Source organism: Prionailurus bengalensis, chromosome A1 (genome assembly GCF_016509475.1).
Source record: "Prionailurus bengalensis isolate Pbe53 chromosome A1, Fcat_Pben_1.1_paternal_pri, whole genome shotgun sequence".
Taxonomy (NCBI): domain Eukaryota; kingdom Metazoa; phylum Chordata; class Mammalia; order Carnivora; family Felidae; genus Prionailurus; species Prionailurus bengalensis.
Window position 1 is genome coordinate 158692409 of NC_057343.1, and position 25454 is coordinate 158717862.

Consider the following 25454-nt stretch of genomic DNA (forward strand, 5'->3'; position numbering starts at 1 on the left):
CTGCTTGGTAGCTTGTCTCTTTCAGGACAACCACACCCTAGGTCAGGATAGTTTGTTTTCACTATAGGGCCAGCTGTTCCAGATTACTTTTTCAGGGTTGAAAACCTCCCGTTTGGACCTTGAGGCAAAGGCTGAGAATAAAAATGTAAAGGAGGGTCAAATAACATTTTGTCAGATTGTTGACTTTGTGTTTGGAACTGAATCTGTCATTAGTGTTCTCTAGTATTCCTGCTCTAGACATATTGCTCTAAAGAACATATGATGAAAAGTCATAAATATTAAGTGAAAACATACCCCTCTCCTTTCCTCTAGGCCACAGAAGCAAATATTAAAAAAGGTGTGGAACTGTGGAATTTATCTTCTTCTCCCTGAATAAGTAAGTATTTCTTGATAACACTAGGGTGTGGGTTCTGGGCCTGGGCTCCCAAGTCCCTCTGTGTACAACTAAAAGACAATGATCAAAGCAGATGTTTTAGTGAGGCAACCAACTTTGGAGCCGTCCTTACCATAATGGACTACTGAAGTTGAATAATTAGTAGCTACAGAATTTAGAACAGAGTCTTCGGAAGTCAGTCTCTGTAGCTGAAAGCATATGCCATGTCATAAGAATTTGCTATGTCACAAGAATATTCAGTGAATTCTTTGAAACAAAGAAAAAGGAAAGTAATAAATATCAAGTTCAATGATTGAAACGTGTTTTGTAAAGTTGGCTATTTTTTCTCTTGTATTTAGATTGTACTCATAAACCTTTTAATCCTAAGTCCCTCTGAGTTTTAATAAATGTAAACAACAATATAAACAAGCATTTAAAAATAATTAATTCATAATCATAGTTCCCTATATGATGATACATATTTTTGCATAATAATTTCTAGTTCTTTTCATAGGCCTACATGTTTTATATTTACAACTACAGTATTTTATATTACACTTTTTTTCATGAAACATTCTATATGTCTCCCAACATTAAAATTTCCTATGTTTTTATATTGTATTAAAAATTGCTATTTTAAAAAAATATTTATTTTGAGAGAGAGAGAGAGTGTGAGTGCACAAGAGGAGGTGGGAGGACGGCAGAGAGGGAGAGAGAGACAGAGAGACAGAGAGACAGAGAGACAAAGAGAGATTCCCAAGCAGGCTCTGTGTTGTCAATGCAAACCTTGAGATTATGACTTGAGCCAAAATGAAGAGTCCGATGCTTAACTGACTGTGCCACCCAGGCACCAACAATTGCTATTTTAAATGATTGCTTACTCTTTCATATTATTTTAATTTGTTAACTTCTACTATTGGCCACTTAGCTCAACTTTTATTAAATTATGTTATAAGGATACAGATGTATATAATGGATACCAGTGTATTGAGCATCTTCATGTCCATAACTTATTATTTTATTAGTATTCAGCTGAATTATTTTCTCATAATTAAATTCCCCAAAATGGTATGAAGGTTGAGGATTATGAATATAATCTTGCTGTATATCGACATACTGCTCTCTGAAGTGTTAATATGATGTGACATATGACTTCTTCTGCATTGTTATGTATATTGGGTATTATCATTTGCTTGTTTTAATTTGTATTTCTTTGATTATTACTGGAATGAGCATTTTCCATTGTGGAGTTTGTCTTATTGATTTTACTAATTGTGTTTATTTGGATGTTAATTGTCTATGACAGTTTAACAACTTATTTTTTCCTGTTGAACAAGTTTCTCTGAGGAACAGTACACTTTGACTTCTGCACACTTGACTGTCTATTCTAAAGTGATCTTCAGGCCAAGAACATTAGAATAGTTTTTTCTTATGTGAGATTTATCTGAAACATCTCACTACATTTTAATTAAAATAACTATTTGTACCATGAGGAGACTATCCCGCCTTACTGTATCCTCACATGGCAGAGAAAGAGAGATCAGTTCAGCTCCCTGGTGTCTCTTCTGATAAGGGCATTAATCCCATCATAGGGCACTACCCTTATGACCTCATCTAACCCTAATAAGCTCCAAAAAGCCCCATCTCCAAATACTATCACATTGGAGGAGATTAGGGCTTCAACATGTGAATTTTGAGGAGACACATTCAATCTGTAATAGTGCCCTTCTCCCTTAGGTCATTCCAGCTTCTATCCAAGTATACACTCTCCTAATTAAGAGCAATTTGGTGAGTGTTAATGACAAAGGTAAAATTTCATGAACACCTGATTGAACTTTTAAAAAGTCTAATCAGTAGATAAGGAACAAAATGAAACAGATAGAAAGTATGGAAAGAAAATAGTTGGACATTTTATGTCAGGGCCAGTCACTAAATATGATTTGTCTTGTGGGTATTTATGGTAATGTGGTATGTGTTGGGATTAAGAATCCACTTGGAAAAGTATTTTTATGTCTTATAACTCATGAATTATGAATTATGAGTCCCTGGGATAGAGCTTCTTAATGCAAGGATTTTAGCAGTACTAGGAATTACCAATTTGGTACCTTCTCTGTGCCCCCCCCCCCAACCCTCCCTTCCTTTCATTCCCAATGCACATTTCTCCACCTAAACTCCTACATACCAACCGGCATCAGACTAGTTACATATCTGGCTACTTCTTTATTTTCTTTTGTGACTCACAAATGAATCAATATCCTGGCAAGAAGTCTGTTTTTTTCAAAGGGTGTTTTGCAGGTAAATACAAACAGGATAACTTGCGTGTTTAAAAACACTTTTAAGTAACTAGATTCTTCAATTATATGATTCTTATTTTCAATACTTCTCTTAGGATTTAAAAAATTCTATCAGTTGACAATTTAAAAAATTTAGCTAGTTTATAGAATCTGAATAAGTCTTACTCATACATAGTAAAAAATGGAAACATTACAAAAAAGGTATACAGTGAAAAATAAATTTATTTCCCACCCCACATTTTCAGTTACCTTCTCTCTTTTCTCCTCAGAGGTAACCTCTACCATTTCTTGCTAGTATTCTATGGAAACATTCTTTAGCTAATCAAATTTAAATATTATTTATAGACCCCCTTGTAAAAAACCCAAATATGAAATACCACATACACTTTGTTTCTATTATTATTATTTTTTTTACCTTTAATTTAACTGTGTCTTGTTTCTTGGAGATTGGTCCATATCAGTACATATAACTTCATCCACTTGTTTTTACTGGGTATATGATGAGAATATGCTATAATTTATCAAATTAGCCCCCGATTAATACATATTTAGGTTACTTCTAGTCTTTCAAAAAACAAACCTGACTCAATGAGGAGGGTTTATATACATATATATATATACATATATATATATATACACACACACACACACACATGGATTTGTGCAAGTATATTTATAATATATTTGTAAGCTGAATAATAGCATGAAGAGAAATGTGGTGTTGTAGTGGCCAAAAGCATGGATATTAGACTTTAATACCTACTACTTGCCTACCACTTAGTAGTCATATAACCTAGGGAAGTTACTTAACTTTCTTTGCCTAGGTTCCCTCATCTGTAAAATAAGTATAAAAGCTAATACACACCTTGGAGATATAAGTCTCAATGGAGCTAATGCAAGCACAGCATTATTGGAGAGTTATTGGAGAGTAACTCTTTTCCCCCAACTTTAATGAAGAACTCACTGCAAAACTTGTTACAAGTATTGATATGCTTGATGCTTAATTCTGGCCAAAGAAGATATGTGGGAGGGTAAATTGAGAGTAGGAGTTCCTGCTGGAGATAGAAGTGGGAGGCTAAATTTTGTTTCATTTGTGTTTGAACTATGGATTAAAAATCATCATTTGGGACCTTAATGTCCTTATCTCTGATATGCAGGGATTCGATTAGATAATCCCTAAAGTAACTTCTAATTTAAGTGGTTATGGCGTTGCTTATTCCATTCTCAAAATGAGTTGTGATTTATATAGTTTTGATAATTGTGGGAGATAAATTTAACTCTTGATTTATGTAACACTGTCACTTTGCACATATTCTCCCTTTGTGTATAATGACCTTCCCCTTGTCTGACTGTAGCTGAGCTCTGAGTCATCCTCAGAGACTTAGGTCAGGCTGGGCCTTCAATGTGAAGCCTTTCCTAAGTGCCTCAGCTGAGTTAGGCATTTTCTGCCTTTGGATTGTCTTAGTCTCTGTGTTCTATGGTGAGAAAAGAGTTTTCAAAGATTAACTGATAACTTTTATTTGTCACCCCAGACTCAGCTGTGGTATTGTATTTTTAATACATTGAGATAGAGATGGCACAGTCTTTTCTTGCATTTTAAGTCTCAAAAGTCTGGACCCTTCAGGGAATGAAAAAGGCAAAGGGCATAGAGAAACTAATTGCCAGTAAAAGATATTCTGAGCAAGTAGAGTTTCCATGCTACAGAAAAAAGAAAGCGCTCTAACCAGGGGAAAGCATGGAGTGAGTAGACAAGGTGGGCCTCTGACAAAGGAGTGAGGCTTCCTGGTGTTTTCCAGAGCACAGCACAGGGATAAGGAGAGTGACAGAAATCCCGCAGAGGTATACAGAATCTGAGCACAGAGAGAGGCTAGGTTTTCTTTGCTAGATAGAGCCCAGAGAGGTGAGAAGAACCCAGAGTAGAAATGGCTACAGGGTACCCAGGTGGACAGGCCTGAGGAAGCATGCAGAGAGGTTCCACAGAGCCTGGCATGCTGTGGAGGCAGGGACAATATTCTTGTGCTCTGAGAGGAACATGGAAATGGTAAAGGGCTGAGGATGGTCCTGCTGACTTTCCTGGGGCCCATTGTGCTGTGGGAACCACAGGATGGACCCCTGTACCTTAAAGGGGCAAGGCAGTTAAAGAGAGTTGGACCCCAAGGTACTGTTGACAGGGAACATCAACAGAATCAGCAGACATTTGCAGAGACCAACTACTGAAGACAAGATAGAGAACATCTTAGCTACTACCCTTGACCGATACTCACCCATTCCCAGCTTACCCCAGAGACATTCACAAATCCCAATTTAAATGAGATCTAGTTCCAAAGCCTGGAGAAATAGGAACTCCATGGTAGAACTTACATTTATTAGACTTTTTAAACACGTAAGTGCAGAAGGAGTTTTATAGCACCTCTAGTACTTCTCTATTGCATCAAAAATATTTGATTCATTATCTGCTCCTCCGGATCACAAACTCTTTGAGGGAAAGCACTAAGTGTTTATTTTCTAATGTATTTGTTTCTGTACTTTGTAAGCCCTCACACAGAGGAGGGGTGCAGTAAGCTTTTTGAATGAGTAGAGGGACATTTATTTGATGGCTGTTCTGTGCCACAACATATCCTAGGTACTTACACAGCCTGTGAACTAGGCATTATTATTTCCATTTTTTAGTTGAGATTACTAAGGCACAGGGAACTGATAGACCCCATTCATGAGCAGTAGGAGGCAGATCTGCATTCACAGTCTAGGTCCTCTGACACCAGACTGCCTTTATAGGTAAAGTGATTCTTTTATTGTCTGAATATAACTGTGGAATAAGGATGAAAATGAATTTTTTGCTTCTTTTAGTAAATGTTTACCAATTTCTTGCTTTATTACTTTCAAAATAAAGAGTAGAGTTCTCTGTTCATTTTACCTTTATTATTAGTTACAAACTAGGAAAAAATAGTATAGTATGACCATGATACCACGAGATCCCTATTAAGCTAAATATTCTTGCTAATACTGCCTTGTTTATTTATACAAGAAGTATATATTCTTTGTAGACAATATGTAAACTCAGAAAGTATAAATAAAGGTTAAAATTCACTTATAATTCCTCTTTCTGCAGATACCCACTTTAAGTTATATTTCACCCTTATTTAAGAAAATTAGAAAATTGATATCAGTATTTTATGTCATTATATCATGAGTGTTCTACATAGCACAGGGTGTTTAGTGCTCATGAAACCAAATCTATGTAGATTATAGTTCTTACTTCAGAGAAGTTACTTCACAGGCAAATTGAGACATTCAGTATGTAAATTCTTACTTTAGATAGTCTTCCAGAAGACATTTATTTATTTATTTATTTATTCATCTTTGAGAGAGGGAGAGACAGCACAAGTGGGGAAAGGCAGAGAGGGGGAGACACAGAATCTGAAGCAGTCTCCAGTCTCTGAGCTGTTAGCACAGAACCCAACGTGGAGCTCAAATTCACAAATCGCAAGATCGTGACCTGAGCTGAAGTTGGATGCTTAACTGACTGAGTCACCCAGGCACCCCTCTTCCGGAAAACTTTTAAAGACTCAAGGAAGGAAAGTAAAAATATACATATAATCCAATAAGACTATCACACAATAAATTTTAATTGCAGTTTGAAATACCAAAAAGATAATAAAAATCACCTTAAGCATTGTTTATGAATGGCCAAACAATCCTGCTGGAGAGAGAAGGGGCCTCATATCCAGGAAGAATTTGACCACCTGATCCCAGTGTAGTCTTTACATCAATGGACAGATTTATGACTTCATCTGTTCTCTTGAACTAAAGAGAGAGGGGTTAGAAAAGTCAGCCAGAAGCATAACAGTGATTGAGCAAGTGTAGCAGCAACCTCCCTCCCACTCCAGAGGGGGTAAACACTGGTTACAACAAGGAGTAAGAGGTTCATACTAGATTTACCTTTCATACTTTCTAGAAAATTAATGTATCTGTTTCAGACCAATTAAAGAAGAAAGGCATCTCCCATCCAAAGTTTTAGAATCTTCTCAATGGGAATAGAAACCATGGTAGAATTGTTCTGGCTTGTTTCCATAATGTTTAAGAAAGGAGGCCTGGAGGGCATTCTAAATTGACTTGATGGTTTTAGGTTTGTGACATGTGGGAAGTAATATTATTTCCATGTCAGTGTACCCTGTCAGCTGCTGCAGATTAAAATATTATTAGCCCTTCCCTTTAATTGGCCATGTAATAAACCCATCATCTCAAAACCATGGCTTGCTGGTTCAAACACAGCCTTGGAGCCGCACTGCTTGCTTGTGAATCTTGATTCTACTCTTTATGGGCTTTGAGACTGTGGTCAAACTCCTCAAGATCTTTATGCCTCATTTTTTTGTATGTTCTTATCTCAGGGAGGTTTTATGAAGGATTAAATGAGTTAGCATATGTAAAGCACTTCAAATAATGCATGATACAGAATAAGAACTATAAAGGTATTAAACAAGAAGTAGTTTAATTGGGTTCTTGTGTTTGCTGGTGAATGAGAGGTAAAAAAAACTAATTGGGAGTGGGCTAATGATACATGGCTGACTTGGACATCTGATAATAATGAGAAAGTGCCAATGTTTTTGTGACATAGTGGGTGGGTGGTTAAGCAAGAAACAGACAGGTTAGGGCTGAATATTGCAAGGGTCTTTAAGCTCAATGGGTTACTTTACTAATCAAGGTATGTTGGGGCTGATCTGGGGGGATGAATGGGAAAAATGGGTTATTTTAGGAACAGGATGAATATTTGAAGGGCGGGGGCGTGGTGATTGGGATTTCTCAGTTACTTATCTGGGCTGTGAGTGAGTTTATTAAAAGAAGTAAACTGAGCCTATGAATAGATTGGAGATATCCAGAATTATTCCTATTTGCTAGGCTTTTGGATAAATGAGATAGAATTTTAATATATGATTCACTGTTTCTGTTGCCATTGTTGGTTGCTAGCACATAAACCACTTCTGGCTAATTGAATCAGAGAAGTAATTTATTGCAAGTGGGGAAGCTCAAACAACCAAGAAGAAAGGCAAGGCAAAAGATGTAGATTGCCTGGGAGGTACAGCCACTGGGGGACTGGGAAGCAGGGACTGAAGGATGCAGGATGGCCATTTCAGGGTCAGTCAGCCTCTTGTCGCTTGTTCATATTCCAGAGGAAGGAATCTGATCAGCCTAGCTTGGGTCAGGTGCCTACACCTTGAGTAGAGGAGGGCACAGCATCTAAATAGGCAACCACACCTGACTGTATCTGACGGAGGAGTTTCCCCAAAACAAAATCAGGGTGCTATAACCAGAAGAGGGAAGAAAGGAAACAAAATGGGCAAAAAACAACAAATGTCCACTATTCTATATTGCTACAAGATACTGTGGAAGAAGACAAAAGGCATATGGAATTAAGGAGACCCTGAAGACTGATTTTTAATCTTTCTCTCTGGTTGCCTGCTCCTCTGACCTTGAAGCTAGACCCCAAATCCTGGACTTCTACCCAAAGGAATCTTTATACTCCGATGGAATTTTCTTCTGATCCTACCACAATATTAAGACAGTTTGAAATACTTCATAGATTTTTATGAAAATGGTGATATTCTTTCATTATGTACTTATTGGATGTCTACTATCTATCAGTAAAAGACAAACCCTATCTCCTGCCTTTCAGAAATTTATAGTTAAGGAAGTAAAACAGACATATAAACTTACATTACATGATTCCAAGGTAGTGTGGAGAATAGTATTATAGAGAAATAAAGTAAGGCACTGTAAAATCTGCCTAAGGGGTTTCAGTGAAGGTGGTATTTGAACTAAGTTTTGAAAAATGAATGAAAATTTATAATTTTAAATTGAGACATTTAGTATAAAACCAAAATTGTGACCCCAAATTATAGACATTATTCACACCTCTGTCAGTGGCACCAATTTTATCTACTGGCAGTGTAAAAATTGTTCTTCAGTCTTCTAAGCCTAAGAAGTGAGCTCATAAGTAATGCCTTGAAAGTCAAATACTGAAAAACAAATTAACTATTGCATTTCTAAATTACAACTATTTGTAAACAAAGCCTCATTCCTGATAACCATAGTTTCAGGAACTTAACTAAATGTGAAATGTACCAGGTCCCTCTATGACTCCTAGAACTCCTCAGCAGATGTCACTCGTTGGCTGGGCAGCTTGAAGGTCAGAATCTCCTCTGCAAGGCTCTTGGGTCAGCTACTGACTTTTTAGTACAAGGATTGGTTATGCATTTAACATTCATATCTTGGCTAGAACTCATTTCTATTATGCTTTTGGGTCTGGATCTCAATCTTCTCTAGAAACTAAAATGAGAGTCAGGAATATAATGGTAACGAGAACTCAAAATGAGTATGAACAAGAAGAATCTCATCGCAAAATAGAATGATAAAGCCTCACTAATTAGGAGATTACTTTCAATTAGTAAAAATATTGTCAGAATCTCTTATAATGGAAGCATATTTTCCTGTGGCAAATGAATATTTCTCAAGTGTTGGAAAATATTTTTTCCCTTATGTCAATATGTATGCTTTACCTTGTTTCATAGCACATATCTCTGTAAACTACCTCAGGTCAACTTTTAGACCAAGTTGGGAAAACGAAGTGGAAATGAATCAATAAATGAATATACTAATAGGCTTTAAAAAATAAGGTCCTTTTAAAAATTGCATAATTATCTAATTTAAGTTAATGAAAACTATCCAGAGTCCTATAAAATGCTTCTGTTGGCCCCATTAGTTTGCCAAAAATAAACCAGGAGTTAGAATATCTGAGTTGTGTGTTGGCTCTGCTCCCATCTACCTGTGTAAGCCTAGGTAAAATACTAGAATGGCCCTGATGGATTAAGTGACGTCTCAGGAAATTTCTGCATGCCGTGGTTGGCCCTACCCTTCTGAAATCCTTTCAAGTCACTTATCAATTTGCCTTAAGTGCTACCATTACTTAAAGTAAATCAGCCCAAACCATATAATTTATGAGATATTAGGATAGACACATTTGGATGAGCTCTATTTTTCATTTTAGTAAACATTCCTACTATATGTTTTGGTCAAAGCCTCTCTGATTCAAATTTAATTTAAAGAACATGCAGGCAAAATTACTACCTCTAAAGGCTATTGTAGGGTAGGGATAGATTCTAGGTTACATTGATTTCCCATTTGCAGGAACTTAGAACAACTTGTTCAATAGTTATATGATTAACCTTCATATAACTGCTATAATAAATAGTATTCCCTAAGTGTTGGAGAGAAATCCTTAACCATGACATTTTGATAGATTTGATTTATGTAATGGATTATTTTATTATCAGAGGCTTCATTTGCATTTTCCCAGTCATCTCAAGGTATGTAACACAGAAAAGCTAAGGGTGTACATGCTTTTATTTATTTTTTAACATATCCCACCTAAAACTTGGAACACCAATTTTCTTAGGTCAAATTTGAACTTTGATTTAATTACTTCCTTTTTTAAGGATTGTACATTTTCTTCATCTTTCTGTTTTTTCCTAGGTTCTTGTTCATTCTTGCTCATGAAAACTTTCTGTATACCGGAAGTGCATAATAGAGGAAAGGCTCACTGGAATGGAGGAAGAGAGATAATCATAGAAACCCACATTGAGCTACATGACCCCTGGGATGCAATTTGAAGATGAGTATTCCAAATTATTTTTTCTCTGTCCAGATGATAGACTAATAAGAGAATCAATCAATCAGTCAATCAAACTCAATCAATAAGAACCGAGCAAGGCTCATCTGAGCAATGATGGATGGTACTTGAAAGTGAATTAGTGACTGATTTGGAGAGATTTCAGAGAGGTAGAGCTAACAGTGGTAAATCAAGTTAACTTGTATATATTGCTGACAGGATGTGGGCTGGGCAATAGCAAATTCTTTCTAATAGCCTCCAACTGCTTGTGAAGCTGACCTAGAGGCTGCTTCAAATCTGATAGATTGAAACAATTCCATCTGAAATCATTTTTTCAGCCTTGTAATTTTTGTAATAATATGTATCAGCCTAGAAACCTGCATTTAAGCATCTGAATACATCTGAATAGAGGCAAACAATTCCCAACAATGCCTCCACGACAATATGCTGTTGGTTGCTAATTGGAAAAAAGCACAAGTAGTAATTAGAAGGCATTCTGTTGCTTGCTGGAAGGCTTCTCCCCTAAATGGTTAAAATATTCAGCTTTGTAGGGTAACAACCTGATTTAAATTTTTGGAGTGTTGTGTTAGCAATGCATATTTACTTTTTTTTTTTTTTTTTTTAGTCATGTAGGATGTGTGCACCAGCTTAAAAATCAAGTCATGCTCCAAATGGTTACTAATATGGCCACTCCTGGGACCTCCTCTTTACTCCCTCTGGAGACGAAATCCCTCTCGTGTCAATTCACCTCAATGCCTATCTAAGCCACTGCCCTTCCTCCCAGTCCTTTTCAGGCCATGGTGCCAGCAGGCTCTTTTCCCCAGCAAGATGATTGCCAAACAGAAGAGGAACATTTTGTAATGCATCCTGAAAGAATGTCAAACCCAGACTTTTAGAAAATTCAGGTAAGCAAAACTTGGACAAAGATAAAGTGTGTGCTTCACCATCTCTCAGGTTTTGAAACCCAGGATTCCTGCCCGGATCCTATGGTTTTGATTGGACCGCACCACTGGAGGAAGATATTAGTGCTGCAGATCCAATAGGCATTTATTCACTCTAGAAAGTTTTTATGTTAGAAAATATAACTAAAAGAGTGTTTTGTTTTCTGCTATATCCATTTTTCCCTCATTTCATTACAGTTAGGAAACATTATTCAGTACTTGGCAGTCTCTGTTTAGTCTTATGTTTCTGATGTTCCTCCCCCCCCATACTTTTTCCCCCCTGACAAGCAGAGGCAGACCATAGGTTTTGAATGTTTCTGTTTGTGGCAGGCATCCCCTTCCTAGTGCACAGCCTGCTCTGGCCCTGTTATGCAGCAGGCTGGTGAGGTTACCCGGATACCCAGAAGTGACTTCTGTGGCTTTGACAGTACCCTGGTGGATTCAGCTGATTAGTCAAAGCCAACTGTTTATTTTCAAGGATTTATTCTATTTTCCTACTTTGCCAATATCACCTAATTGAGGAACAGATGCTCTTAGTCAGGATCTTCTACAGTTCAAGGAACTCCAAAAAATCTTCCTTTACTCCAGGAGTCTAAAGCCCAGGCTTGAATAAATAGGTTCCCCTTATTCACTCTGAAGGAAGTATGCAAGTGAACATCTGGGTGCTTTTCTTTTCAACAGAGAATGGAAATGTTTGGAGACACAGTGTTTTGGAGACAGTGGGGGAAGTAGGCATTAAGTATATATTTTAAGGATTGTAACTTAGTGCACACTTTCCTGGAGGTAGTTTAGTTCTATCACATACTTTTGACCAAGGAATTTCACTTTTAACTATTGTGTCCCCAAAGTATACTACCATATGTATTCAAGGAAGACTGTATAAGGATATTTGTATGGCATTGTTTACAATAAGAAAAGATTAGAAGCAATCTAAATGTCCATTTAATAGGGGACTAGTTAAATAAATTATCAGACGGTCATACAATAGATTCTTTAACATTTGTAAAAAAAAAAATTGTTAAAAGAATGAAGCAGATTTATAGATACCAATATAGAAAATTTCCAGGATATATTAGGTATCTAAGAAGGGACAGTCAATGCTGCCATTTTTGTAAATAAAAGGAGGCTTTATGTATACATGTATATGTTTGTGTATGTGTAGCCTTTCTTGACATACTATTATCAGCTGTTGCCTCTGGTGAAGGGAACTGAGGAGCTTAGAGGAGGGTGGAAAGAGTCATACTTTCACTGTATGCTTTTTGATAAAGCTTAAAATGTTTTCCTTGTGAATTTAATTCCTACTCATATAAGTAGGTAATTAAATAAACTGTAAATAAAGATGTTAATTTTTCATCTTCCTGTTAGGATTTCTTCTTACTGTTGTTTTTTTGTTTGTTTGTTTGTTTTTTGTTTTTGTTTTGTTTTTTTTTCCACAGAAAGGATTCTCTTTCTGGTCCTTGGGGTCAGATAGACCTTTAGGTCTGGCCCTCACTGACTAGCTGTGTGATACTCAGCAAATGATTTAGTGTTTGCCAGAGCTTCACCTTTTTTCTCCTTCTTATAAATGAGATTAATAATATCTCAAGGCTTACTGGGAGACTTAAAAAAGGCAAGGTCCCTCCCGTAATGCCTAGGACAAAATCTTTAATGGGACCTTGATAAAAGAAAGCTAATTCCCTGCCCTTTTCAAGGCTTCAGGAGGTAATCCTGGTGGGACAGACATTTCTAGCACCTTGCTGCAGCCAAAAATCTTTCCAGTACCCTTCTTTGAAGGCCGGTCTTACCCTCATAGCCCACTGGAAGTTTTACAGCTTACTAGGTTAAAACAAAGAAAAAAAAGACAAGAAGTTTCCATAATGCAAATAAACAATACCTCTTCTCCACTGGTGTTATTATTCAAAATAGGTCTCTGATGAGGGCCTCAGGCTGTCATCAGATCATGTGGGGCCAGGGTCCCACTGAGCTTGCACCACCTTCCCCAGGGCCCCTGAAGCTTTAAGGTTCTTTGCTGCTGTGACCCTTAGATCCCTCTGGGGTCCTCTTAGTTCTGGCAGCTGCTCAGCCCAGGAGGACCAAACAGCCACTGAGCTACCCAGAGTCATTTTCCCCCAGTCTCCTGGGGCCTTTACATTCAGAAAGAGGTTTTTTTTTTCATTCTTTTTATTTTAGTTTTCAGACATGTATAAAAAATTGTTTCCGTTTTTATGGGTAAAGAGGATACTTTTGAATAAACTTAGTCTCTGGTAAGGAAACTGCTGTGGCAAAGGAGTGTATGTGCCTGTATGTGTACACATAGTCTTCTTTTCTGAGATCACCAGAGAATCTGAAGCAACTGAAGTGTTTTGCTTTTGTTCCCCCCTGTGGCCTTGGTCTAGTTGAAGTATACCACATCCTGGGTAGTTTTACACACAACAACCTGAAACCAGAGGCTGTGGACTCAAGTCACAGAGAGGTACCGAGTTCTTCTGAGCTCTGGTGAGAGTCACAGAGCCCACAGTACTTTACGCCTGTCTCGATTATCATTCACCCCGTTGCACTGTCTACACCAATTTGCAGTGGAAGGTTGAAGTGGAGGGTGCTAGCTCTGGAGACTGTCAGATCTGGGTATGAAAGCCGGCCTTGCTACTTTCTAGCTGGGTAGCCTTCATGTCTTAGTTTGTTTCAGCTGCTATAATAAAATAACTTGGGTGACTTCTAAACAATAGAAATATTTTTTTTCACGATTTGGGAGGTTGAGAAGTCCAAGGTCAAGGCACCTGCAGATTCAGTTTCTGGTGAGAGCCCTCTTCTTCAAGACAGTGCATTCTTGCTTGCAACCTCACATGACAGAGGATCTCTGGGACCTTTGTATAAGGGCACTAGTCTGATGGCTTCTGCCCTCATGACCCAATCACAGGCTCTACTTCCTAATACCATCACACCGGGGGTTAGGATTTCAACATATAAATTTTGGGTGGAGCCATGGGCAGGGACATAAACATTCAGGTCATAGCACTCGGGTAAATTATGGAATCTTCTTAAAGCTTTAGTTTCTTCATCAGTGATACAGGGATAATGATACCTGCCTCATGGGGCTGGTGTGCCCACCACTGTGTCTGGCACACAGTGAGCCTTCAGCCAGGGCACTGCTAACTCAGACCCTGGCTGTCTTTTTGCTTGATAGTGAGTTCTTGCAGGACAGACACTGTTTCTTTCCCTTTATTTTATCCCAAGTGCCCAGCATATTGCCTAAGCACTTGATGAATAAATGAGCTCTCCAAAGCAGAATCACAATGTGGCTGATTTTGTGACACATGTACCATTCTTATTTGACTGGCATCCTTGGAACTGGCACCCCCTTGTAACATCATTTTCTTCTTGACCACTCCTCTGCCTTTGGAAAACTCTTCCACTTCTATGTATTGTTTTATAAATTGTCTTCCATGGATGGCTTATTATAACTTGTTTTCTTTTTTTTTTTTTGTCTTAAAGAAATTCTCTCATCCTCAAGACCAATAGAAAAGAAAAAAAGAAAAAAGATTTCAGAGATTTATAGCAAATTTTGTCAGTATTTCTTATTACTTAAAATATACATTTGGCTAGAAAGTAGGAAAGATAATTGCTTTCCAGAATTTTGCATACAATTCTCTTAGGTCTATACTGTGGCATTCAGTATGTATCTTTAGACCCTTTCTTTTCTTTTCTTTTTTTTTTTTTTTCTAACTTATTGTTGAATTGGCTTCCATACAACACCCAGTGCTCATCCCAACAGGTGTCCTCCTCAATACCCATCACCCACCCTCCCCTCCCTCCCACCCCCCATCAACCCTCATTTTGTTCTCAGTTTTTAACAGTCTCTTATGTTTTGGCTCCCTCCCTCTCTAACCTTTTTTTTTTTTTTCTTTCCCCTCCTCCATGGTCTTCTGTTAAGTTTCTCAGGATCCACCTATGAGTGAAAACATATGGTATCTATCTTTCTCTGCCTGACTTATTTCACTTAGCATAACACTTTCCAGTTCCATCCATGTTGTTATAAATGGCCAGATTTCAATATTTGTCATTGCCAAGTAGTATTCCATTATATATATAAACCACATCTTCTTTATCCATTTGTCTTTAGACCCTTTCTTATCGAAATTTGAGTTGGGCCTCTTTCAAATTTTCATGATGCTTCATGTTGTAGCTTCATGATACCCAAATTCAAGATAGGTCACTACTGAGTTAGTTCAAAATATATATGGTGACTTTCAAAAAGTGAAAACTAACCAGTTGTCTCTTTTGTATTTGACCTAGAAGATTACTGTAACATACTACCTAATAAAATGGGCAAAATTTGATACATACTTTTCCCCAAATGTTAATATTATGATTATAAAAGAGAAGGCACAAGAACTTTTCTATTTCCTGGAGAGAAACCTCTTCACTTCTGCTTTTCAGACATGACCAAAGTAGGCTCTGATTTCTTTGTTGTCAGAAACAAAGAGCTGAAAGAGACCATAGAGGTCATTCATTCCAACCCTTCATTTTGCTGAAACACTGCATGACTTAACCAGGATCACAGGGCTAGTTAATAGCAGGGTGGTTCTTAGAAGGCAGATCTCCTAAATCATTGTTCAGTGATTTTTCTAATACACCTAATGCCTTTTCTCCTACACTCAAGATTTATAGGTTTTAGTGATGCATATCCTAATATTGTTACTCTTAACTTAAATAAGTTAAGGAATGAAGGCATAAGATTGATTTCATTGAGGGAATTCCATAGGCAGTTAAGGGTGTGCCTATACTCAAATGAGAGAAAAAAAAAATGAGAACTCAAACAATGTGGTTAGGATCATATTTGTCAGAAAAACCAGTATTTGGTGACCTAATTTATTATCTAGTTATGGAGATGAGTCTAGTGCACATGAAATGAGAGATAATCAGATGTTTTGTGAGGTGATGGATTCTATGGTACAGAGAAAATGTTTCCTGAGGACTGTAGGAGTGAGAGGAAACTTCATGGAGAAGATGAGACTAATCTAGGTCCTGAAGAATGAGCAGGGTTTAGATATGGAGCTGGAGAAGCAGGGCATTCCACACAAGAGCAAGAAGCATGTGTGGAGCAGTAGAATGGGAACTGGAAAATTGTGGGTGTGTGTCTTGTGTATTCATGAGAGACTGGTGAGGAAGCCAGTCTGACTGGAAAATAAGGATAGGCTGGTAGGGTGGAGTCATATTATGAAGGACTTTGAAAGTCAGGTAGAAAAGGTCAGACGTGTAGACTACAGTGAACTCACTTTGCATTTTGAGCTAAAGCATGACTTTGTGGAGATTTTTTGAGACTGCTATTTGGGAAACTTGGTTTTGAGAGTCTGGATGGCTGGTTATGAGGCATTTCAGTATCTAGGCAGGAGATAGTAAGATGGCAGAGACAAGGGGAGATGGAAAAGAAAAAAATATATATATAAAGACATTCCTAAATAATAACTACTGTGGTAACTGGTTAGATGTGGTAGATGAAGAGAAGAAATTGTTCCAATTTGGATCTGAAGCTCAGAGAAGTGACCAAGCTCACGGAAGTTTGTCTGAATTTCATTTACTACCAAGACCAGAATTTAAGCTAATTGCTCTAATGGAACCTATTCCCGGCCAGCAATCCTTCTCTTCTCTTTTAGGTTACAGAGCTATTGTATTAAACATGTGTCTTATTTCCTTTAAGGAAAAACAATATTTGTAAAAAAGTTGCTTGGTTCCTTGCACCTGCCTTCTGATTATTGTTGACTTTGCCACTTAGTTATCTCATTGTTAAATATATAAAGATCCCTGGAGCCCATTAGTCTCTGCAGGTGGGAATGTATTTAATCAATGGGAGAAAACACAATTACTTACCTGGACTGTTTGTTCTGTGACTAATAATGTAGTCACATTGATCTACCCTCTATGCCCAATGAGTTCCCAAAGGTTTTTGTATTGAGAGGAGAGGGGGCATCAGATTTAATGGTTTAGTTCACATACATAACTAAGGGAGTTAGTTGGGGGACCTTGGATATACTCATTGGGTAACTGATGAAATTTAAAAAGATCGTAGGGTACAGAAGTCTGTAGCTCTTGTACAAGAGAGTGACATTTTTTTCTGGTCCAAGGGACATCCCATTCTCTCACTGCCATGTCTCCATCCTGAGAGAGGCTAAAAAACAGATAAGCTAGAAGAACACTATGCTGCAAGTGTTCCTAATGCCAGCAAACATTTATGTAGTAAAATATTACTACTACTACTACTACTACTACTACTATTATTACTATTACTATTACTATTATTATTTAATCCTCACAGTAGTCTTAAGAGGTAGATATAATTGTCATTCTCATCTTACAGATAATGACACTGAGAAAGTCTGAGAGAGATAAAATAAAATGTGTGTCAAACCATCTGTCTGACTTTAAATCCTGGATTTTTTTCACTCCAGTGTGGACACCATGGGCAAGAAATCAGTCTCTGAGAAACTGCCAACTTGTTTACATGTTTTATTTTTCAATTATGTGACATTAGTTCTTTATGGATTGTTTGGACTTGTCTATTACAACAAATAATTCATAGAGTGGTATATTTCTTTGCACTGGCTATTAGCTCCTGTGAACTAATTTTGCTGCATAAAGTCATCCTTGCAGCTGTTTAAATTATCCAACCAATCTGAATTCTTGTTTTGCTTCTTACAAGGTCTGGCTTGACTTGGAAGAAAAATGGGTATTCAATTTCTCTCACTATTCCAGCTGCCTGGAATGATAACTTCTACCTGTACTTTGGGACTCTGGCTCAAAGCCAATATGGTTGTGCAAGGGAAGGGTAAAGTGGCTGGGTTGAGGGTGTATGTTGTGTCTGCCATTTTTACAAGGGCAGTATTTTGAGAACAGTGTTGCCACATGGCTGAAGGAAATGTTGGGTTGCAAACATGCTTGGTGTGGTTTGCTATGCTTTTACTCATTTTCCTCCCATTAAGCTGTCTTCATCAGTTTGTCTTTCGGACACTTGCCACTCTAAAATAGAGTGCTATGTGAATGGTGGCATGTTCTGGGCTTAAACCTGTGGCAAATCACCAACATTGCTCCTCTTTTTAAATTCCAAGAAAGCATGCTAGGTACCAAGGAAAAGTTGGCTGGCATTTCTTCTGGTTGTGATATAATCATTGCATTTCTTGACTAAAAGATTTTGAGAGGCCAGCTTATTGTTTCTAACTTGCCTGCATCTTCTTGACATTGATCCATTTAAAAAATCCTCAGAAAAGGTATTACATTTTATTGAGCCCCCAAAGAGAGTCCGACTTCTTTTTATTATTAATTCTAGTGTTTATCAACTTAGATTGTGTTTAAATAACTGGAAAAAAAAATCAGATGATGACAAGGTTGACCAACTCTGTAGTCCTCTTCCTGTTTGTTTTGGCTCAATACATAGCCAGTTGAATTGATTATGTAAACATCAGCTATTCACATGGAAGTACAAACTGGACTGGATTACGTGATACTCAGGTCACAAAGACCTAACCTCGTTATCACCAAATTCATCCTTCATCTAATTTCAATCCCTGAGGGTGCAATTCAAGTAAACCTCCTCTGAAGTTGCCATAAATGGAGGTGGAAATAACTTCTTGCTTTTGGCGGTGTAAGAAACCTCTGTATGTACAGGAAGATAAGAGAAAGAAACTTTGGATCCTTACAATAGATAATTCGAGAACTTTTTGCTGCTCAAGTAATCTTAGGGACCTGAAGTTGCTCAGTAAATATGAAATTGTTCATAAACAATTTAGGACAAAAAGCAACAGTGGTAAAAATTAACTACTGTTTAGAGAAAGCAGTCCCAGGGTTTAAAATGAGCTCTCCATGGGGCGCCTGGGTGGCTCAGTTGGTTGAGCAGCCTGGTCATGATCTTGTAGTTCATGAATTCAAGCCCCACATTGGACTTGCTGCTGTCAGCATAGAGCTCACTTCAGATCCTCTGTCCTCTCTCTGCCCCTCCATTCCTCTCAAAAATAAATAGACATTAAAAAAATAAGTAAATAAAATGAGCTGTCCACACAGAAGAGGACAAAGGAAGATAATAGACAAGACCAAGGTGATAGAAGCAGAACCAAGCCACTGGCCTGATCATTTCTGCTGAATAACTGTCATAACTGTCATAACTCATGCTAGTGCTTTGAGCAGGGCAGTGGCACTGACCCCCATTATACCTGGCGAGAGCATGCAGCTCTTGGGGAATGTTCCTACCAATGGATGCCTGTTGGCAGTCTTTTGCATGTGTTCACGCAGATGAGTCACACACATTACTGGAATTACCCAGGACACTTAAAAAATTACAATTTCCTGTGCCCTCTTACCTGATATTCCAATCCTGTAAGTTTGAGATAGGACTCTGGAAAGATTCTTGGAGACTTTCCTCTAACTGAGCTTTTACAAAGAAATCATCTATCTTGAATGAATGGGGAAGCTCTTTACTATTAGCCCTTATTGAATTAGTTATATCTGCAGCAAAGTTCATGGAGGACACCTAGGTCTTTATCAGGATTTCCAACTAGCCCAGGTTCTTCTTAAGTCACCTGGAATTTCTCAGATGTGAACTGATGGGCTGTGTGAGGGGTAGAAGTGCCTGATTACCTCATCTTCCCAGGATCCTCATTGCAGGATCAGCTTTTTTTTTTTTTTTGTCTGTCAAAGTCCTCCCCTGGCTTGGAAGTAGAGCATTGGCTTACTCTTTATTGTCCTGGACCTGGCATAAGACCTACCACACACAGGTTGTATCTGGTGTGCTAGATGTGAGTTCTGTGTGACCTCTCTATGGGAGCCACTTCTTCCTCTTACATGCTGACTTCTGCCTCAGTTTATCAGAGTAACTTTCCAATTCTTCATTTAATCTGCAGCCTACCATGTGTCTTAGTCTACTACCCTGGACACCTGCCTTAGTTCCTGGCTCTTTCTTGACTCTTCTCCTGTGGCCTATTCTCTGGACTTCTACTGACTAATCCTACAGTGCATGGAGTGGAGTATCTTGTGGGGCTAGCAGTATATCCCAGATGTGAACTGCCTTGTTTGGAAGGTGGCTCAAGCAACTTCTAGCTGGATATAGTTTGCACAAGTGACCTAACCATTCCTTGGTTTCTTTACTTTACTTTCTTCATCTTTCTTATCTTAGTTTCTTCCTGTAAAGCAGAGAAATAATAGTATCTGCCTCACAGAATTGTAAGGATTAAATGAGGCAACACATGTAAAATGTTTAGAAAGTACTTAATAAGTGGAAGCTACTCTCATGATTATTACTGGCTTACCTGGAGCTGTGAAACCATTGCCTGCTTGATTACAAATTTTGTCTGCTTGCTACATGGAGTTGAGTTCACCACATCCTTTGGACATCCTACTGTGCTGCCCAGTACACATCCTATTATGTTGCCCAGTACACAAGTTCCCAGCTGTTTATTCTCCCCTGTTCCCTGCAGTGTCAGCGGCATTTCTGGAGACCCTGTGAAACTCTTGCTCAACCAGCCTCATTTATGACAATTCATCCTCTTCAGTTTTCTTGCCTTTTTTTGACTGAATCGCCCAAGTTCCTTCAACTTCATTTGCTTTAATTTCCAATCACTCAGTCATCTTTTTGCCTCCATTTTAAGCCTTTTCCAAATTATTTTCTCACTTAGGTGCTTAAACCAAGTATGGTTTACAGAAGCTACAAACTAGGCTGAGGATTCAAAGATTGCCTTGGGGTCTCTATATGCTCTCCTTGATTCTCCATTCACGATTGTGCTAACAGGTTGAACCTCAGCATGCAGCTCTTCTTTGGCTTCTAACATGCTCTCTCTCACTCTCACCAAAAACTTTCTGTGTTTTGTTACATTATTTTGCAAAAATTAATAAGATCTCAAGAAACTGCTGATCTATTATGGAGAGCTTAGAGGTAGACTGCCTCTTTTGTGGTGGTGAAAGTAAGGAAATAATGATGGGAAAAGAAGAGAAAGAATATTGCTATTTATTCAGTAAATATTTAAATAGTACCTATTTTGTACCAGGCATTAGTCTAGGTATTTAAGAGAATATGAATGAATAAAACAGACACAGATCTAAGTCATGGAAATTCTCCATCAAAGGTGGACACAAAATCAATAGTTGTATTTTAATCAAAAAATATTTTTATTCAGATTAAGAAGTTTTAGAGTTTAAACAGATCAAGGATTCAAAATTATGACATTTAATAACATGCTTGGCAAAATTTGGATATTATTAGTGATATTTGAATTAGTAAACAACAAATATAATGAATTCATAATAATCAGCTTTTACCTTGATATTTTTGTTTTTTGTTTTTGTTTTGTTTTGTTTTTTGTTTTTGTTTTTAAATAGGCTTCATGCCCAGTATGGAGCCCATCACGGGACTTGAACTCTTTACTGTCAGATCATGACCTGAGCTGAGATCAAGAGTCAGATGCTCAACCGACTGAGATACCCGGGAGCCTCACCTTGATATTTTTCACATTTCCAAAAGCTGAGCTGAATAATGAAAGTCACACAACATTATCCTGGTGATCTAGAATCTTCTAGAAAATGTTGATGTGGCTCTGAGGCTCCATGAGGGCAAAATTTACAAATACTGTTTGAGAGTGATTAGTCATCCTCTAAGAGGTATTGGCAATATTTTGGATTAAAAAAAATCAGATCTTTATGTATTATGATTTTCTGAGTAGTAGCAGAGGTGATGTCCCTGTCTGAAAAGAGTTAAGGGTGATGGTGGCAAGAGCAGTGAGAGGGCAGGTGTGACAGTGGCTTAAATATCATGTTCTCCACACGTCTGTGCAAGGTTGTCTGGTGGGTGTTAGGGTTATTTCAGGACATTCTGGGGGCAGAGAAATGACAGAAGATATAGAAAAGGGAGGGTATTTTTCCTCCAGACTTTAAAAATAGAAATCACATGGGAAGAGTCACATCTTAATTTTTTATAAACTAACATTTTAATATCATGGAAAAGAAAATTACATAAAATCCTGTTTTAAAATGGTTCTGATATTTTAGTATATTTAAATTGCATGTTAAAATATTTAAAAAAAAATAAGGCACAGCTCTTAAAAGAATTAGAGTGGAAATTTAGAAATTCAGAGCTAATTCAAAGATCTGTATTTGAAAATCTAGCCTGTTTCCGGCATTTTCCCAAGGCCTTGTGAATACAAAAGTTGCCTAAGACACATCTCTAGTTCTCAAAGAACTCACAATATAGTAGAGAGTGAGGGTGACACACACAACACCAAATGAACACTATTCAATGTGGTAGGTGGTCTATCAGGTTAGATCTCCTCAAATTACCATGGGAGGAAGGTGGGCTGTTTCTGGGAAATTTTATTATCAAGTTTTCTTTCCTTCTCTTTTTACCCTTGTGCTTCTGTGATCTTATGGTTTAACTGTACGTAGCAAGCCATCTCAAATCCTTTGATAAGTAAAAAATGTTCTTAATCAATAAAGATAATCCTCTGATAAAGCTAAATTTGGATACAAAATATGACATAAGATCAAAGAGTCATCTTAAACCATTACCTATAAAACATACTTCAAACAAATAGGTTGTTCAGAAAAAGTCTCAGAGTGAATTTGCTGGAGGGTTTGTCAAAGGTCATGTCGTTTCCTGATTCGAAGAGATTATCACTGGGTGATGTCCTTACATTCATCAGTCTCTTGTTCTTTTTTACTCTGGTTAAGGATCACAAAGAATCTGACCAAGATTGGGAAGAGAGAGCAACTGTGAAGAAGGAGGATTCTTCAGATAGAAAGGCAGGTGTAATTATAGTTGTAGGGGATGTTAGGAGGGGAGTATTGAGCCCTGACTAGGTAGTTAGGAAGGAGATGGGTAAAAACTTGGATCCTGTGTCTGATCCCAGGGAGCAGGTTTAAGAGGTAAGTTTTCACTTAGTAGCTCTGAAGTACAATCGGATGAGTGTAGTCCAAATGTTTCCAATTCTAAAAGTCAAGTCAGGGAAAAATTTTCTTTGAGCCTGAGAAGCAACAGTGTATTAAATTAAACAGGTAGTGGCAGGAATCAAAGGATCACATGATGGAAGGCACCGATTTATTTCCATGGGTTTGCTTTCTTTAAATTTTATTTTATGTAGTTTTAAAACTATATTTTGAGTTGTTTATAGTTAGCAATGTTAATATGATAGGGAAAGATAGGATTCAGTAGGCAGAGAGGGAAAGATTATGACATGAGGTCCCTGGGTTGGGAAAAACACGTATTTTGGAACAATGCTGGGCATGACTGAGCATAGCAAACCCTCTCAGGTGTAAGGTTCCTCTTAAGAATGTAACACACCCAGGGGCACCTGGTTGGCTCAGTAGGTTAAGTGTCCTACTTCCACTCAGGTCATGATCTAGTGGTTCCTGAGTTCCAGGCCCGCGTGGGGCTCTGTGCTGACAGCTCGGAGCCTGGAGCCTGCTTGAGATTCTGTGTCTTCCCCTCTCTCTGCCCCTCCCATGCTCATACTCTGTCTCTCTCTGTCTCTCAATAGTAAATAAAGGTTAAAAAAAAAAAAAAGAATGCAACAGACCCCACCTACTCCCCCTCAGGTTTCCCTCAGAAATTTAACAAAAGACCTAAAGGTGGCCACAGGCTACCCATCATACAATGGAATTGAGCCAATCAGAAATGGACCACCCAGCACCTAGAGCTATCAAATCAATAAGGGTAGAACCTGAGAAGGAACAAGGGGGAAGGGACGAGGCGGGGATGACCAGAACCTTATAAAACAAGGACCCCTGCCTATAGTCAGCAAGCGTTCACTTTGGAATGTCTATTCTCTGTAAAGAGAGCTTTCCTACTATTCTTACTTTCTAATCTTGTACTCTAATAAACTTTTGCCTGCTGCTTATTTTATTTTGTGTCCACCTCTTCAATTCTTCCAAAAGGTGAGGCAACGAATCCTGGGTTTTGAGGTAAACAATCCTGCAACAGTGATAAGTAGCTTTCTATTTGTGTTGTTACATTAGTGAAAGCTGCTTTTATACAAAAAGGAAAACTGACTCAATGGTATGCTAAACAATCTGAGAGACTTGTCTGGTGAAAACTAGCTGGAATACATAATATAATCAAGGACTACATTGTGTCCCCTAGTGTCAACAACACAAATTGCAAGCACAGTGATCCTGCCCAAGAAGAATTAACCAGCCTTGCAAATCCTCCTGAGTAACAGTAAACAGCAAATCATGGCAGAGATTGGCCAGCAACCACTGTAAATTAAAAGTGGAGCATACTACATTGTCGTTGATTACTCCTATATCCCCCATTTAGTGATAAATTTTGTGAGTGCAGGGACTGTATTAGACTTACTTAATGTTGAACTTCTAGAACTCGGAAGTATGTGATGCATAGTTGGTATTTGAGAAAAATTATTAAATGTATGGGAAACTAGGGTGAAGAGTGAGGAGGGAAGCAAAAAAGGGATGTACAAGGACCTCAAAATTGAAACTAAATTTATTTTCCATATTTGCATAGAATCCTCCTTGTCTTTTCCTATGAGTCATAGATAGTTTACTTCATCTAAAAGGGCTTATTAGGTACTTACTTTTAGTTTTCAAAATATAGATTTGCCTTTTCATCGACAGCATGTTTCTTAACAACAATGGTAGTAATTTTGTAGATTCTTTGCAGTCTTAGAATTAAGATTTCAGGGCCAATATGTGAGATCTCCAACCAAACTGTATTTTCTGTCGCCTAAAATGTACCAAATCAAATAGACTGTAATTTCCAGGGAATCCTTGACATGTAGGCCCATCTATTTTATAGAGTGGGTAATGTATCCCCTTTATAAAAGTGCCTATTTAATTCATCTGAATTACGTGAGAACAACAAACAGAAGGGTTTTAACCACAGAGATAAAGTAACTCTGAATTGCAAAGCCAAGAATGAGTGCAAGTTAATGGATTTGCATTAGGAAAGGCTTAGGTGAGCCCATTAAAGCAGACAACCACAAAAATACAAAGTGGGATCTTACAAAGAATCTTCTTCATAAGGTTTTAGGATTAGTGCTTTGAAAATATGATAGCACACAGAAAAATAGCATTAGAAACTGAAAAAAAAAAAAACATTTTCTAAAGGAGCCATTCTCAGCCAGAGTGCAAAAGACGCCTTTCAGCTGGAGTGGCTTTTCCCATTGCCTGGTGCCAGGTTGCTGTAGCATTGGCAGGCAGCTTCACACAGATCCTTT

General features: G+C 37.9%; 1 long non-coding RNA gene across 1 annotated transcript; it reads left to right on the top strand.

Annotated features, from left to right (window-relative positions):
- The first annotated feature begins 302 nt into the window (after positions 1-302).
- Positions 303-12414, top strand: LOC122491379. The gene is made up of 2 exons (XR_006299344.1): positions 303-376; positions 10195-12414. It is a non-coding gene; the product is annotated as an uncharacterized LOC122491379 (long non-coding RNA).
- Positions 12415-25454: the final 13040 nt, after the last annotated feature.